Source organism: Felis catus, chromosome F2 (genome assembly GCF_018350175.1).
Source record: "Felis catus isolate Fca126 chromosome F2, F.catus_Fca126_mat1.0, whole genome shotgun sequence".
Taxonomy (NCBI): Eukaryota; Metazoa; Chordata; class Mammalia; order Carnivora; family Felidae; genus Felis; species Felis catus.
The window spans coordinates 50472185-50490969 of NC_058385.1; the positions used below are offsets into that span (position 1 = coordinate 50472185).

At 33.8% G+C, this 18785-nt stretch overlaps 1 long non-coding RNA gene across 1 annotated transcript in view; it reads left to right on the top strand.

Annotated features, from left to right (window-relative positions):
* The window catches only part of LOC109496155, a 212534-nt gene that overhangs the window by 11843 nt on the left and 181906 nt on the right, over positions 1-18785 (top strand). The window contains exon 2 of the long non-coding RNA XR_006592182.1: positions 10211-10372. This is a non-coding gene — a long non-coding RNA (uncharacterized LOC109496155). The remainder of the gene's footprint in view (positions 1-10210; positions 10373-18785) is intronic.

The window sequence follows — 18785 nt, forward strand, 5'->3', positions numbered from 1 at the left end:
AATAAAAATTAAAAGAAATTTTAAATAACTATATCTACCCATAACTATATCTATCTATATTTAATTATATTACATCCCATAAATTTACTCTTCTACATAGGACTTTTCTCATGTACTGTGAATATTCTACCATGTTGCTGTGGATAAATACGCATCATCATTTTTAATGCCTGTATAGAACTCCATTCTGTGGCTATTACACTATTTATTTAACCAATCCACTATCAATGCAGTTGCTAATTTTTCACTAGTAAATTTAATATTGTTTTTGATACATGTGAGAAATTGCTTTCCTGAAAATTCTTATCAATTTATAATTTCACAAGTAGGTATGAGACAGTATACCTACCCATCCTCCCACCGACAATGCATTCACATTTTAAAAAACTTTTGCCAGCTTAACAGATGGAAAAAACTTGTTTGTTGATGTTTGTATTTTCTAATATTCTTTTTTATTAAATGGAAAATTATAAAGAAGAAGGTATCATTCAAAATCCTGTCACATAGAGATAACTATGTCAAAATCTTAGTGCTAAAAAAAATAAAATCTTGGTGCTTAGCCTTCTGAACATTTTTCAATGCATACATGCATATGATTTTTTAAATAAATGGGACTATACAATACATGCGATTTTCACCAACAATATATTTCATAAAAATTTTTAATGACAAAATGATATTCTATTGTGTGTATTTCACAATTTCCCTATTGTTGAATATCTATGTTATTTCTTATCTGTTTGCTGTTACAATAATGCTGTGATGAACATCCTTCTATAGAGTGTTGCTCACTTGTCCAATTATTTCCTCAATATGCTTCTCTAAAAATGGAATTGTTGGGTAAAAGAGTATACATATAGTCAAATTGTCTCTTATAAATATGAATTCCTGCCTTTATCAGCAGTGTATATAAATATCCATTTTCCCACACTCTAGCCAACACTGGATATAATAATATTTTAAATCTCGACCAATAAGATAGAGAAAAGATATTTTAAATTATATATCTTAGACTCAGTGAGATAGTATTTAATATTTATTGACTATTATTTTTAATATTTACTGACTATTATCATTTCTTCATTTGTAAGTTGCCTTCTGATGTCCTTGGTCAGTTTTTCTAGCAGATTGTTCATCTTTCTTTCACTGAATTCTTTGCATATTAGAGGATATTAACACTTGATCTGCTGCATGATTGTTATTTGACTTTTAATTTTGATTAATTTTGATTTTACTGGGCTAATTTTAAAACATATATGCAGAAAAATCTATCAATCTTTTCTGATAACCTTTCTGCTAAAGGTTTTTTTCTGCACTCTAAAATTATAGAATTATTTTAAAATGTTTTCTAGTAGTGTTTTCTTTTAATCTAGAAGTCAGTCAATTCATTTAGAGGTCCCCCCCCAAATTTTCCCAATACCATTATGACTCTCTACCCACCCCCATCAATTTGAAATACTGTTTTTTCATATATTAATTATCATACAATGTTATATCTATTTATCATGCTTAAAATAAATATTAACAATAGACAAAGCATGTCCCTACAATGCTTAGCCTTTCGAATCAATTTTGAAATACTTTTGCTTCATTCCAATTTTAGATTCACTAAAATTTTCAGAGCGCTTACATAAAATTAATAGATTATGTGATAAGCTTCAGCTCCATAATATTGTCCCTTCTCATCTAAAATAAGTAATTTGTCATTATGCAAAACTTTTTATAATTCTCATAAAAAGTTTAGATCTTTTATGAATATATTTTTCACATTTATTGTTAAGTTCTTGTGTTTTTGTGTACGATATTATGAATGATATATATATATACTATATGTATATTCCATATATTTTTATATACATATAGGATATGTATATACTATATACTATGTATATAAATACACACACACAAATACATATATATATACACACACACAGTATATTTAAACTTGCATTGAAAAAACAGGTATCTAAAAAGTGCAGAAAAACATAACTAATGTTTATAAAGTGTACACTCATTTGACCACCACTGAGGTCAAGATATAACATTTTCAGTGTTCCAGAAACTCATGCAAATACTGCATGATCTCATTTTTATGTGGAATATAAAAGAGTCAAACCCATAAAAAAAGAGAAGAATAGTAGTTACCATGTGTTGGGACAGAAGGATGGAAATGGGGAGATGTTGGTCAGAGGGTACATGCTATCAGTTATCAGATGAATAAATTCTGGGGCTCTAATATACAGCATTGCCACTTACGTTAACAATATTGCATTGTACGCTTGAAATTTTCTGACAGTAGAGCTTAAGAATTCTCACCACACACACACAAAAGAGTAACTATGAGATGGTGGGTATGTGAATTACCTTGATAATGGTAATTATTTCACAATGTATATCAAATCATCAAAAATATATACAGTTTTTACAAAGATGTTCTTTTATTCAGTAGATTGCCTTTTCATTTTGCTGATGGTTTCTTTTGCTGTACAAAAGCTTTTAGTTTGATGCAGTCCCAATTGTTTATTTTTGCTTTTGTTCCCCTTGCCCGAGGAGAGTAATATTGTATATTAATTATACTTCAATTAAAAAAAAAACAAATATATACACTTTTTATTTCTCAATAATACTTTAATAGCTGGAAAAATACAGTTTGAAAAAGTCATTATTTTATAAATTTTGTCCATTTCTATAATTGTTTAAGGTGGGAGACTAATCTGGTCCCTGCTACCTGCATCTTGAACAGAAGTAGAAGTCACAAAGTTAGAAATATCTATAAGGAAAAACTAATTATTATTTACAGATGCTATGATTATTTACTGAAAATTTTGAAGAAGAAAATGAATAGAAAAAGCTGTTATTTCTAATAAAGTAGGTCATTATAGAAGCCAATCATAAATTAAATTTATAAAACTCAGTTATAAATTATAATTTTAGAAGGCGTCATTCACAATACTTGCAAAAATATGGAGTCACTGCATGTAAATTTAAGAAATATGGAATAAGAAGTAAAGAGAAAAGTATTCAATTTTCCCAAAGAATATTAAGTTAGGGAATATCATGTTTCCAGGTAGCAATATCAATCGTATAAAATAAATTTTCTCTCCAACTACACCTATAAATTTTATTTAGCACTCAAAATAACAAAGCCAAACGATTGCCTTGAGTGACACGAAAATGCCACATGGTAACATTTTATATTCTTTCTGAAAAACATCTCTTGGAAAGTAGGAATAAAAGAATATTGCTTTACTTGATAAATATATATCTCAAAACAACCAGTAGTATTGTAATAATGATGAAACACTAAAAGTACAGCCAATAGTATCGGGAAAGAAATGGGGATCCTCACTATTACCATTATTTATCATTGTTTTCTTATTTTTAATCAATGTTAGTCAAGAACAACCTAATAGGTTCAAACACTGGAAAGGAGAAGATAAATAACATAAGTTACTGATGACATAAGACAAATTAATTCTTCAAAAAAGAAAGAAAATCAACATATTGAAAACAGCATCAGCTAGAATGTGGAGGTAACTAATAACACAAGTTTAGACAAAAAATATAATGGCTATTTCAGTTTAACAACAAAACTAAACTATATTACTTAGAGATGTACACATAAATGATAGAATAAATAAGGGCAATGGGATGATAATCACACAGTCAAGTTGCTGATCAATTTTGGGAGGAAGTAGAGGGTGATGATTGGGAAGGGACACATAAATGGTGTCTGGAACATTGGGAATGTTCTATCTTTTTTTTTTTTTTTAATTTTTTATTTATTTTTGGGACAGAGAGAGACAGAGCATGAATGGGGGAGGGGCAGAGAGAGAGGGAGACACAGAATCGGAAACAGGCTCCAGGCTCCGAGCCATCAGCCCAGAGCCTGACGCGGGGCTCGAATTCACAGACCACGAGATCGTGACCTGGCTGAAGTTGGACGCTTAACCGACTGCACCACCCAGGCGCCCCGGGAATGTTATATCTTGACCTCAGTGGTGGTTAAATGAGTATACATCTCATAAACATTAGTTATATTTTTCTGCACTTTTTAGATGCATGTTTTATTTTTCAATGCAAGATTAAATATATGTATATATGTGTATTTATATAATCATTCATAATAACACCATGCATTAAAAAACACAAGACAACAATAAATGTGAAAAACATGTTTGTAAAAGATCTAAACTTTTCATGAGAATTATGTTAAAAGTTTTGCATAGATGGATAATTATTTTTTTTTAATTTTTTTAACACTTATTCTTTTTTGAGAGTGAGAGAGACAGACCATGAGTGGGGGAAGGGCAGAGAGAGGGAGACACAGAATCTGAAGCAGACTCCAGGCTCTGAGCTGTCAGCACAGGGCCCGACGCAGGGCTCGAACTCACGAACTGTAAGATCATGACCTGAGCTGAAGTCAGACACTTAACTGACTGAGCCACCCAGGCGCCCTGATAATTACTTATGTTAGATGCGAAGGGTCAATATTATGGAACTGAAGCTTCTCACTAAATCTATAAATTTTATGTATATTCACTGAAAATCTTAATGGACTTTGAAATGAAGCAAAAGTATTTCACAATTAAATCTATATACAAATAGATTAACAGTAAAGGAATGAGGAAAGATATACCATGCACGTATTAATCAGTGGAAAGCTGGAAAGACTATATTTATATCAGGTGAAGTAGACTGTAGAACAAGGAATATTACTTGGAATAAAGAGGGACTTTTAAGCAGACAAAACACTTAAATGAGTGCATACCTAATAAGAGTTTAAAACTACATGAAACAAAACTCAACTGAAAAGAGAACCTGACAAATCCAGAGATGTTATTGGAGATTTCAACAGTCTTTTCTCAATAATTGATGGAACATGAATTTGGATATTCAGGATGTATATAGAAAACACGAAGAAGATTCTTGACTAACTTGACCTAATTGATAGTTACAGAATGTTCCACAACAAGATATGCATTTCATTAAAGTTCACAGAACATTCATTAAAGATAGAGTATATGCTGGGACATAAAATGAATCTCAGTGAATTTAAAAGGATTAGAATCATACAATCTGTTCTTTGGCCACAACAGAATTAAGAAATTGATAATAGAAAGATATCTGAATCATCCTCACATAATAGGAAATTGAACACCCCACTTCTACACAAACTGTAGATAACCAAAGTAATCAAAAAGATCATTAGAAAATATTTTCAACTGAATTAAAATAAGAACATAACATATAAATTTGGGGGATGAAGCTAAGGCGGTGGTTGTAGGGAAACTTCTAGTATTAATTATTTATATTAAAAAGGAAGAAAGGTCTCAATCAATGATCTAAGTTTCTACTTGTAATAAACTAGAAAGAGAAAAGCTAATTCAGCTCAAAGCAGAAGGAAATTATATAGATGTGAGCTAAAATCAGTAAAATTGAAAACAGAAAAATAATAGAGAACAATCACTGAAACCAAAAGCTAGTTCTTTAGAAAGATCAATAAAAATAATGAAACTACAGATAGTAAAAGAATAATAATGGATTATGATGAACAACTTAAAGTCAATAAATTTGACAACTCAGATAAAGTGGACACATACCCTGAAATACAGAAACTACTAAAGCTCACTAAAGAAGAAAAAGGTAACCAGACTAGCTCTGTATCTTTTAAGGAAATTTAACCTATACTTTAAAACCCTCCCCAGAAGAAAACACCGGGCTCATATAGCATTACTGGTAAATTCGAACATTTCATAATAATAGCAATTCCACACAAACTCTTAAATAAAAAAGAAAGGAACACTTACCAACTCATTTTGTGAAGTCACTATTATTCTGGTGCCCAAACCAGACAAATATATTATAAGAAAGAAATCTTCAGACCAACATCTTCCCATAAATGAATTCAACAATATGGAAGGATGATTATGCATAATATATTTTTAAAAGATAATGTATTATGGGGTGCCTGGGTGGCTCATTTGGTTAAACATTTGGCTCTTGATCTCATGGTTCCTGAGATCAAGCTCCACATTGGGCCTTTGGCTGATAGCACGGGTCAGGTTGGGATTCTCTCTCCACCCCCCGCCCCTCCCCTACTTGCACATGTGGGTGCATTCTCTCTCTCTGTCTCTCTCTCTCTCTCTCTCAACATAAATAAAAGTAAACTTAAAAAAAGATAAGGTATTGTACCAAATAGGATTTATCCTAGAAATGCAAGGTTGTTTCTACATAAAAAATCAATATATTTTCCCAGATCAAAAGAATAAAGGAGAAAAATTATATGGATCATCTCAATAGTACAGGAAAAGCATTTAATGAAATTCAGTACCCATTAGTGATAAAACTTACAGCAAATTATTCTCAGGAAAAAGAAGGACACTTCCTCAAAGCTATGAAATACATCTATGGAACAATTTACAGCTCATATTATATGCAGTGGTGAACAAAGGAGTGTTCTCTATAACATCATGAACAAGGCAAGGACATCCACTCTCACCATTCTGTTCAACATTGTACTGGAGGTCCTAGCCAGAGCCATAAGGGAAAAAAAAGTTTACAGATTGGAAGGAAAGAAATAAAAATATCTTCATTTATGGTTATGTCTGTTTAGGAAAGCCCTAAGAGTTCTCAAACAAATCTACTAGAAGTAATAGATGAGTTCAGCAGTTTCAAGTATAAGGTTAATATAAAAACATCCATTGTGTATCTCTAAATTAACAATGCATAATTAGAAATACCTCGAAATCAATTTAACAAAGTATGTACAAGTCCTGTACACTTAAAACTACACACCATTGCTGAAAGAAGTTAAAGAAGACATATGAACAGAGAGATATGTCTTTGTTCATGGTTCAAGTTTATAGATGTCAATTTTTCCCGTTTATCAATAGGTTTAATACAGTCATATTCAAAATCCCAATAGTTTTAATTTTAGAAATTGTAAAACTGATTTTAAACTTTTTATGGAAATACAAAGCACCTAGAATATCCCCCCCAAAAAATTGAAAATATGAGCCAAGAAGGATTCACACTACCTGATTTCTAAACTTACAGTGAAATTACAGTAATCAAAGCAATGTGGTATTGGCATAAGGATAGGCATATAGATAAATAGAACAGAACAATTAGCCTAAGAAAAAAGACCAACAAATACATGGTTAATTTATTTTTGACAAGGGTGCCCAGGTATTTTGATGGAAAAAGGATCATCTTTTCAACACATCATGCTGGAGCAATTGCATATTTGCATGCAAAACTCTTATCTCACACTAAACATAAAAATCAACTCAGAATGAATCACAAGCCTAATGTAAGATGTAACATGAAACTTCTATACAAAAACAAGAAAAAAAACCTTTGTGACTTGGGTTAGGCAAACATTTCTTACACATAACTCACATAAGCAAAAATCCAAAAAAGAAGAAAAAAGATTAATTAAATTTCAAAATTAAATATTTTGTCCTTCAAAAAATACCATTAGGAAAATAAAAAGGTAAATCATCTACTGGAAGAAACCTTTGCAAAACATATAATTGATAAAGGGCATGTATCCAGCATATATAAAGAACTCTTTCAACTTAAGAAGACAAACCAATAAAAAAATGGACAAAAGATTTGAAACAAGGACTTTACTGTAGAAGATACATAAATGTCAAATATACTCATGAAAAGATGCTCAACATCGTTATTCATTGAGGAAACACAAATTAGAACTACAAGGAGATACCTGTACATAGCCTCTTAAATTGCTGAAACTAAAAGACATTACTGAATGTTTCCAAGCTTTCCAGTTGAGAGAGCAAAATTTTATAGCCACTATGGGATAGTTTGGCGGTTTGTTTTTAAATTAAAGATACAATTACGCACTAGTCCACAATCCTCTTTTAGCTATTTACTTAAAATGAAAACATATATTCATACAATAACATTTTATAGAAGCTTTATCTGAGTAGTTCCAAACTGGAAATAATCCAAGTTGTCCACCAACAAGTTAATGGGTAAATAAATTGTGGTATATCCATGTAATGAACTACTAACAGTAATAAAAATGAACTAACTACTAATAAATTCAACAACATGAATAAATCTCCAAAGCATTATGCTAAATGGAGTCCAAATACAAAATACCTTATCTTGGTGTAAGATTCTATTTATGTGTATTTATGGAAAAAGCAAAAGTATAGTAACCAGAATGTGGAACAGCGGTTGCTAGGGTAATGCATAAGATGAAGTGGTTGATTTCAAAAGGCAACAAGGGAACATTTGGTGTTGATGGCATATGTCATGATTATGGTCACAGTGACAAACTTGTGTATGTTTGTCAGGTCTCATTGAATTGTACACTTAAAATTGGCAAATTTTAGGGGTGCCTGGGTGGCCCATTCAGGTGAGCATCCTACTCTTGATTTTGACTCTGGTCGTAATCTCCTGGTTGTGAGATCAAGCCCCATGTAGGGCTCTGCACTGGGCGTGGAGCCTGCTGAAGATTATGTCTCTGCCTCTCCCCTGCTCCTGTGTGCTGTTTCTTTTGCTCTCTCTCTCTCTGTCTCAAAAAAAAAAAAAAGGCAAATTTTATTTATGTAAATAATAATACAGCTGATAGATACACATTTATACATTTTAATTTATACATTGTTTTTTGGCCTCATTGACTAGCACTTCTAGAATTACTGTAAATAACAGAGTTAAGAGAATAATTTTAGGCTATTTCCTGATTTCATGGCTTGTGTATCCATTGTTTCACCATTAGCTACGATAATGGACTGTTGGTTTGTAATAAAACATCCTTACTATGTTTAATAAGTATCTTGTATTCCTGTTTTGCTTAGTGTTTTTACCATGGAACATCTGCTGGCATCTATCTATATGATCACATGGATGTTTTAATTAATTATTAATTTTCTAATATTGAATTGTTTATGCAATACTATTCTAAAATATGCTTGTTTTTTACATATTATTTATTAAATGTGGGGTTTTTGCCTCTATTTCAAAGGTGAAATTAATTGCTTATTTCCTTTTTACTCTATCTTTATTAAATTCTTAGGGTTATAATTAGTTTATAAAATGAATTGGAAAGTGTTCCTTTTTATTGTATGCTTTGAAACATTTAATAAGATTGCATAAATTCCTTGGGTATTTTAATATAACTGGCTTTTGAAACTACCTAGGTCATGTACCTTTTGTGGGTAATTCTCTAGTTCTCCTAGGATTATTGAGTTAGTTTCATTAATTTCTATTTCCTGAAGAAATTATTAGGAATGTTTTTTTAACCAAGATCTCCTGTTTTAGAAAAATAGAGTTGAATAGATTTAAAGCTATTATTCTGTTACAATTTTAAATCTGCTCTGCATTGTTTATTCTATTGTTTGTGTTTTCTCTTTTATATTAAATTAAGCTTACCACAGTACAACTACTTCATTGCTTTTTCTCCCCAAAGAGACAGCTACTAGATTTATTTGCCATTTTCTGTAATTTCTTATACTTTAGTTTATTTTGTTGCTCTTTTTCTAGTTTCTGGTTTTTAATTCTTAAGTTCATTTGTATTCATTGTTTTTAATTTTAAAAGACATTTACAATTACGACTTTAAAAAATAGCTTTGGTTATATTTTATATGTTAAGTATACAGTGCTTTCCTAAAAAACGCTCTCTTAAAGAGTGTAATTATTGGTTTGATATCCTCAACAATTGATTGTACTTTAGACAGTGGGGAGCTAGCAAAGATTTTGAGCAAGGAAGTGATATGATCAGATCTACAAAGAAATACTTGACAGCATTGTGGAGAATGGATCACAACGAAGTGACACTTAGGATGAGGTCTGGGAGGCTACTGCCAAGAGTTTACGTAAGAGATGACTGTGATGCGAACGAAACTCCTACTGCAGACGGTTGATGAGTTAAAGGAAGAGAAGACGAGGGAGCAGTGACAGTCTGATCGCAAACTTAACCAGACAGGCAGGCTCAGCTGTGTCTGAGGGTATAATGCCGGATAAAATAATCAGGTAAACAAGAGCTGAGTGGGGACTGAGAAATAGAGCCTTGAAAATTCCCTGGCGCTGAGAACACAGCCACAGTTATGACTCATCGGACACTTTTGAGACATCAGGCATGGCTGGAAGGTAGTTTGTGAGGGTGTCAACGCAGCTGAGATGATGATTCTAGATTGCAGTCATCCCCCCTTATCTGTGGTTTTGCTTTCCGCAGATTTCAGTTACCACCATCACGCAGTCCTGACACAGATGATCTCTCCTGACTTGGGTCGGGGGGCGGTAGTAGCCTAATGCTACGTCACATCTACGTTATTCACGTCCCACCATCTCCTCACACAGGCAAATTTTATCATCTCACATGGTCCCAAGAAGAAAGGTGAGTACATACAAAAAGCTATTTTGGGGGGAGAGGGACCACTTTCACATAACCTTTATTAGGGTAACATTGTTATAAGTGGTCTATTTGATTATTAGTTATTGCTGTTAATCTCTTACTATACCTAATTCATAAGTTAAACCTTATCATAGGTATTTACATACAGGAAAACCATGGTATGCATAGGGTTCAGTACTGTCTGTGGTTTCAGGCATCTACTGGGGGTCTTGGAATGAATCCCCTGTCAATAAGGGGGACTACTATATAGATGAAGAAGAGAAGTTCTACAGGGAAGGAATGACGTTGCACTGAGGTAGCATTGTTCCGTGAACAATTTGACATGGGCTTGTTTGTATTGGTTGAGGGAAAAGTCAGTGATGAGGGAAATTCCATTTGGAATCAAGTAATAATAACATGATGCCTTAAATCCTTGAGCTCCTGGTCCATCATCTGAAGGCAAATCTCCTTTTCATATGGACTTTTCTATATTCTCAACCATACACCACATTTTCAGCATTAAGCCATCATTCCACCATAGCTGGCCTTCAAATCTCAAAAGTACTACTAAAAAATTTGTAGTGCTATAAATTCTGTAACATGAAACAGAAGCATCTCAAAGATTCACCACACATAGTTGTAGACCAATATTTATTTTATAAATATGTGTTTCTGTTATTTATCTCTGAGCATGTTACAGAAAACAAGTGCTTTTTCCTTGGATAAACAAAATATTGCTTTCTCTTCTTTGCCTCATTCCTGACCTCATTCTCTTTCCATTTGTACATTTTCTTTCATAGTAGCAACCTATTTAAAATATCGAATTCCTAAAAAATACCTATCTATAATGAAAAAAACAAAACCAGGACATATAAGATGTGAAATTTGCCCTGCCCAACATCACCCATCTCAGTCCACACCGCCAGGCACTGCTAATCCCTTGCTGTATGGCCTTCTAATCCATTTTCAGTGCATACTCAAACCTAAATAAATTGTTTTTTCCAAACTTGTATTTCGATATACATACAAATTTACGACTTCCCTTTTTTAATGTAACAATACATCTTGGACTTCATATTTCAGTGTTTATAAGATCTTCTTCTTTCCTATATCTTGTATAATTTTCCAATGTATGGATGAATTATAATTTGTAATGTGGGGCACATATGGGGGGGCATTGTTATTGTTAGTATAAAAAACTTTCGGTCCTTTGGAAGTTTTGCAAATACTGCTTTAGGGTAAATTCCCAGAGTGGAAATTATGGATTGAAGGGTAGGCACATTTCACAATTTCAAAAGACGTTGTCAAAAGTTTGTATCAATTCCCCAGAAACAGTTTAGAAGGATACTAGTTTTCAGATTAATTTTAGTATTATCAACATTTTTCAGTGTTTCACCTACTTATTTTGAGTCAGAGGCCCCTATAAAGAAATAGTGTCAGAAAGACAGACAGTCTTACATGGCATTCTCTTGATCAGTACTGTTGTTAGTGCTTTAACTTTTGCAGCGTGAATTCATATATATTATGCCACTAAATAATCCAAAGAATTTTTTTTAAATATGTATTTTAAATCACTTGTAGAAGAGAAAGTTTAGGCATGAGAGGATAAATTACTTGTTCAAAATCACACAAATAATAAGTTGGAAATCAAACTCTGAGGTCACACACTGAGGTTTGATAAAAATGGATATTTAAGTTCAGCTACATTATGTTCTGATAATTGATAATATTTTGACTTCAGACATATTTTTCAATTCAACATTATCCTATATTATTCTACTTTAAAATCAGTATATTTTATTTTAGTGAACATCCTTATGTATGTAAACATTATCTTCTGCTTAAATATTCTCTTAAAAGATTTGTTTTGGGGCGCCTGGGTGCCTTAGCTGATTAGGCATCCAACTTCAGCTCAGGTCATGATCTCGTGGTTCATGGGTTGGAGTGCCGTGTGGGGCTCTGTGCTGACAAGTCGGAGCCTGGAGCCTGCTTCGGATTCTGTCTCCCTCTTTCTCTGCTCCTCCCCCACGCATGCTTTGTGTGTGTGTGTGTCTCTCTCTCTCAAAAATAAATAAACATAAAAAAAATTTTTAAGTTTTGTTGGGATGCAGATGGCTCAGTTGGTTAAGTATCTGGCTGTTGATTTTGGCTCAGGTCATGATCTCATGGTCATGAGATTGAACCCCTCATGAGACTCTGCACTGGGTGTGGAGCCAGCTTAAGATTCTCTCTCCCTCTCTCTGTGCCCCTCCCCAGTTTGCGTCTCTGTGCTTCTCTCAAAAAAAAAAAAGTTTTGTTTTTTTCCTTTTAAAAGTTTTAATAACAAAATGTATATTAAATTTTGGAGAAAAATTAACTTACAGAATATAAATACTTTTTATGATGAAAGCCAATTAATAAATAAGATAGGCAATGCTAACATTTTCTCTGCAGAGAGGCTTCTGGCACTAGTGTTAAGAGGGTTTTGGACTGAGAACAACCTGAGGGTTGATGGGGGGTGGGAGGGAGGGGAGGGTGGGTGATGGGTATTGAGGAGGGCACCTTTTGGGATGAGCACTGGGTGTTGTGTGGAAACCAATTTGACAATAAACTTCATATATTGAAAAAAAAAGAAAACTTAAAAAAAAAAGAGGGTTTTGGATCAGAGGCATATATTATGGAACTATTTGTGCTACTTTCTGTCTGGATGACTTTAGGAAACTAACCTATCCAAGCCTTATTTTATGCATCCCTGTAATAGAGATATGAGTGTAACTCACCTTGTATTGCCATTAGGAAGAATAAACAAAATCCTTTGTGAAGTGACTAGTAAGTGCCTGGTATATAAATGACACTCAATCATACTGCTGCCACTATTGTTGTCATTATTGTTGTTCTGGCTTCAATATTATAGGTAATTTTTCGGAAACAAATATATTTCATAAAATTAGGTATTCCCATAAATATGGCTACCTTTCCTGTGTTACAGAAACTACCATTTATATATCCGTTGGTATTTTTTCATTCCTTTAGAATGTGTAATTTGTTATAATCATGACATGGTAAAGCTGAAAGGGACTTCAAAGATCGTATGGTTATAAAGATAAAGACACTTAAGACCAGATCTGTTCAAATAATTTTCAGCGTCACAGATTCTTGTTGCCAAAATAAGAATTTGACTTCTTATCTCTGTTCTCTCTCTTTAGGGTTCATTAATTTATTTTCAAAATTATTGTGCGTATTTGCTATCCTTTCCAGTAATTAAAAAAATTGTAAGCCAAATATTGAAGAATTCCTTTGCTATAGCTGGTGATTGAATACATATCTCTCCTCACTTTATTGAACTGTGTCTCTACCAGGTTAGAAATGTGTGAACTTTTCCTCTTTCTTAGTATGCACGTTCAGGTATTTTTAAGGAAAGATGATCAGATGCCAATTTTGGTCATTGTGCCAATTTCTTTAGTAAGGCAACATTTAATTAATTTTGCTTTGTCGTATATCTTGTCTGTGTGATAATAGAGACACCTAAAGCCTTTATCCAGTAATTAGTTCAAATTAAAAACATCTCCATTTTCGCATGTAAAATTGTGCTGCAATTTGGTAATTGACTAAAATTATCTTATTATCGTAATACTAACTCAAGAAACTTACACAATAAAATAGAGAAGTGAATTGTTTATAGGGGTAAGTAAACTGGATGGTAGTTTTACCTTCATAGTTTAAAGCATTGGTTCTCTGCCAGCAACTATAAAATCAAGTCACACACGCACACACACACACACACACACTCACAAAGCAATCTTTTATTTGTACGGTGGCTGCTTTAAAAATAAGTTGGTTTCTAACTTTATTTATTTTTATTTTTTTTCATGTTTATTTATTTATTTTGAGAAAGAGAGGGAGAGTGAGAGCACAAGCAGGAGAGGGACAGAGAGAGAGAGGGAGAGAGAGAAAATCCCAAGCAGGCGCCACACTGTCAGTGCAGAGTCGGACGTGGGGCTCCATGTCACAAACTGTGAGATCATGACCTGAGCCACAATCAAGAGCCCGATGCTTAACCAGCCGAGCCACCCAGGTGTCCCTGGTTTCTAATTTTAATTAGAGAACATTTTACACTCAACCTGGTCAGACAGCTGTCCACGGGCAAATAAGAAAAAATAATTGAAAATTTTTGTTTTCAAGTTGGTTATTTGTAACTTGGGTTCTTTTTCCATAGAAGTAATAAGGGTGATTTCCTCAGGAAAAAGCCAAATAATCCATAGATAGCTCTAATGTTATCCTTGTACTAATGTTTCTATTGTGAGTCACAGTGACCTGTGTTGGGAACTTCCTGGGACCAAACCTTGAAGGTGAAGTAGAAGCAGGAGGTTACTGGATGAAGTTTAGAGAGGAAAAGTTACTGAACCTGGAGAGTAGTGGTGGCTGGAAACACTGAATCACTTACCTCTCTGTGTGTCAGGCAACAGTTCCTGCCGATACCCTCCTTTCTGCTACTGATATGCCTCCTGCCATCACTTCTGTGTATTTTTACTCCCATGGCCGGACTCAACTGACACCGGGACAGGTGGGGAGAAACAGTTTTCCTTACTGAAGTAAGTTAAGTTGCCATTAGCAAAAGCCTCTTAAACAATGCTTCTGGAATATGATGATTAGAGAGACAAAATGCTTGATTTACTCTATCATGCCTCTACATCGAGTAGTCATGAAAAATAAGATGCCAAGTTTTAAGAACAATGGAAAACAGGAATAATGAACAATTTGTTGGACCTGAGAGAAAGAAAATCTATTTACCAAAGAACGTGGCTCATAAGGTAGGCAGATGGGAAGAGTCTCGTAATTCCCTTTCCTTCTACTACCTTTCCACACAAAAGGCAGATTCATGAGGTTTTGGTAATGGAGAAGGGAGCTTGGTCCTGCTCTTGGAGCTGCTTTATAAAAAGAGAAGGGCCACTTAGGTCCTTATCTTCTCTCCTATTCTCACCAAAAATGTAAAAAAAAAAAAAAAGTTTTTTTTTTTTTCCTTTTTCCTCATCCCTTTACCAAGACGCAAGAGGACATCTTGGCTGGGAACAGAAATAATGACTCAATTTTGTGTCTCTGGGATTAGCATTGAAGAGCTAGACAGGAATAAGAAACAAAGACTACAAGGACTGTGCAATTAGTTTGCTCTGTGGTTTGTAATTTTCCATTCACCTTTCTAGAAAGAGGAGAAAGACTAATAGATAATTTTGTCTGGGATCAAATTCTGCTGTTTTTCCTGAAAGCCGGGCAGGGGTGCCGAGAGATTTTTTTCCCTCTCAAAACTGAATAGTATAATAAGGTATAACTAATACTTGGCTCCAGGTTAAGATCTTAGCAGGTTTGTAATGCCTGTCAGGGAATTTGTAAAGGGAAGTCATGATGGTGCTACTGACCAGACCACAATGTTTTCAATAATGAACGACAAATATGAAAAGCAGCCTATAAATATATTTTGAAATTCGTAATTATTCCTAGTACTCTAGGTGCAGAAGAAAAATAATTTGAGGAAACGATTTTCCTCAGGAGTGTGAAGAAAAATTCAGATGAAGAAATCATCTGTTTTGGTTCATTACTAAATTTACAAATAAAGAGTATATGGAACAATATATAAAAATATATATGGTATAGAAAACAGAAAGAGCTGGCTTGGAGGATGTCAGAAGGTAAGGAGGAGTGTTTGTAACTAAGTAAAGTCCTCAAGGAAACTAAAGATGCAGTAGCATTACTGATGGCAGCTTGAATAGCAGTGGGAGGGTAACTAGTATCACAGGAAATAGGACCCTTGATATTGAAGAGAACAAAAGTTGCGAATGCATCCAGAATGCAACAGGAAATGATGGAAAGATAAAAGGGGGGGATATGTTATCATCTACAGAACAATAACAATTAAATTCACATACATATTTAATAATATATTTATATGTCTATCACTCAATATACATACACTCGCATATATTTACGTAGATTATATTGATACAAGTCATACATATTCCTAGACAGAAAAGATAGCTGAATGTACCAGGATAAGACTTTGATACAATAAATATGATGTATTCTTAAACTTAGTTCACTGAAATATACAAAACAGCAACAGATCATAATTGTGCATAATTTGTGAATCATCACAAAATGAAAGAGCCTATGTAACCACTACCCCAGTTAAGAAATTCAAAAACTTACCAACATCCTGAAGCTCCCTTGAGACCTTCTCACTCTCTAGCCCTTCCCTCCTGTCCAAACATGTCCATTCTTCCGACTGATGGAATAATTTTGCCTGTTCTGAGCTTTACTTATGTAAAAGGAATCATATGGCACATACTCTTTTGCTTCTAGTTGCTTTTGATCAACATAACGTTGATGAAATTCATCCATTTGTTATATGTAGCTTTAGTTCATTTACTATCATTCCTCTAAGGTGTTTCACTGTATGGATATATCACAAAATAATTATCCACCCTTCTATTTATGAACATTTGATCTGTTGCCAGGTTTGAGCTATTATGATAATGCGATGGGTATTCTGATAAATGTCTTCTGATGCATCTGCAGACACACTTCTGTTAGAGTGAAGTTGTCAGGGTGTGATACGTTACATTTTGTAGAAAACGCTGAAGGTTCCTAAACAATTGTACCAATGTATACGGCCGCCACCAGTGTATTAGTGTATCAGTTTCTGTTTTTCTTTAACTTTTGTCAACGTAGCATTTTCGTTTCTTCAAATTTTAGCCATTCTGTTATGGTGCACAGTGGTATCTTGAAATTATACTTCTGTGGTGTCTAGTCAGGTGGAGCATCTTTACATATATTTTTTGGTTTTCAGCCTGCTGTCTTTTATGAAGTTCCTTTTTAAGTCTCTTGCCTATTTTTCTCTTGAATTGTTTCACTTTTCCTTATTTATTTGTAAGAGTTGCAAATTCTGTATTCCGTATTCTCTTTCATGAGTTTTAAAAGTTTATTTAATTGTTTATTTAAGGGGCGCCTGGTGGCTCAGTCGGTTAAGCGGCCGACATCGGCTCAGGTCATGATCTCGCACTCCGTGAGTTCGAGCCCCACGTCGGGCTGTGTGCTGACAGCTCAGAGCCTGGAGCCTGTTTCAGATTCTGTGTCTCCCTCTCTCTGACCCTCCCCCGTTCATGCTCTGTCTCTCTCTGTCTCAAAAATAAATAAATGTTAAAAAAAATGTAATTGTTTATTTAATTAAATTGTTATTTAAATGTTCATTTAAAGGTGTCTTGGTTAAACTTGGCTCTGTCAATCTCCATATCAATTTTAGAAACACCTGGCCAATTTCTACCAAATATCTGGAATGGTTTTGGTTGGCATAGCATTGAATGTATAGTTCAACTTGTGGAATAATTGGCAACTTTACAGTAGTGAATCTTAATAATGTTTTATATTCCTGGTAATTCCTATTATTTGATGATCCTTCTCTTCCTACTCCAGTCCATGAAGGAGCAAGATATTCCATGCTCATTATGTCATATAGTTAATAGCAAAACAGAACGTAAATCAAAGTTGTCAATTTTTACTTTTGGAACTCATGGCAGAGCTAACCAAGAATCTGCAAGTCCTCGGTTGTAAGTCAGCAAGGGTGTGCATGTTGAGGAACCGAAAATGTCAGGATGTTCAGCTGACAAATAGTGGCTTGAAATAGAATCATAGTTATCATAAAATCATATAGAAAAATAAGAAAAACCACATGAGGGGCACCTGGGTGGCTCAGTCAGTTAAACTTTTGACTTCGGCTCAGGTCATGGTCTCGCAGTCTGTGAGTTCAAGCACCACATCAGGCTTTGTGCTGAAAGCTCGGAGCCTGGAGCCTGGAGCCTGCTTTGGATTCTGTGCCTCCCTCTCTCTGTGTCCCTCCCCTGCTCACGCTCAGTCTCTCTCCCTCTCAAAAATAAATAAACATTGAAAAAACATTAAAAAAAAAGAAAAACCACATGAAACTGCAATATTTTAATAATTTTAAATTTTATTAACTAATATTCATTTTGAGGCCTGATATTTATACATAATTATGCTAAATATTTTTAGCTAAGCAGAGAGAAATGTCTTGTTCCTGAAAGAGACCGTAACATAGTAAACATGTCAACTTGTCCCAAATTAATTTATTAATTTGGAAAAATCAGATTTTCTCTACCCTATAACTTAAGACAAAATATATTCAAGTACAGTACAGAGTTAATATAAAAGATAACACTGTAAAATTATTGGAAAACATGAGGCATATTTATTTGATTTTGAGATATGTAAATAAGGATTTTTCAACAGAAAATAAAAGGAAAGAAGAAAGGGGCACCTAGGTGGCTCAGTTAGTTAAGCCTCTGACTGTTTTCAAAAAAATCTTTTTTTAATGTTTATGTATTTCCGAGACAGAGAGAGTCAGACAGAGCGTGAGTGGGGGAGGAACAGA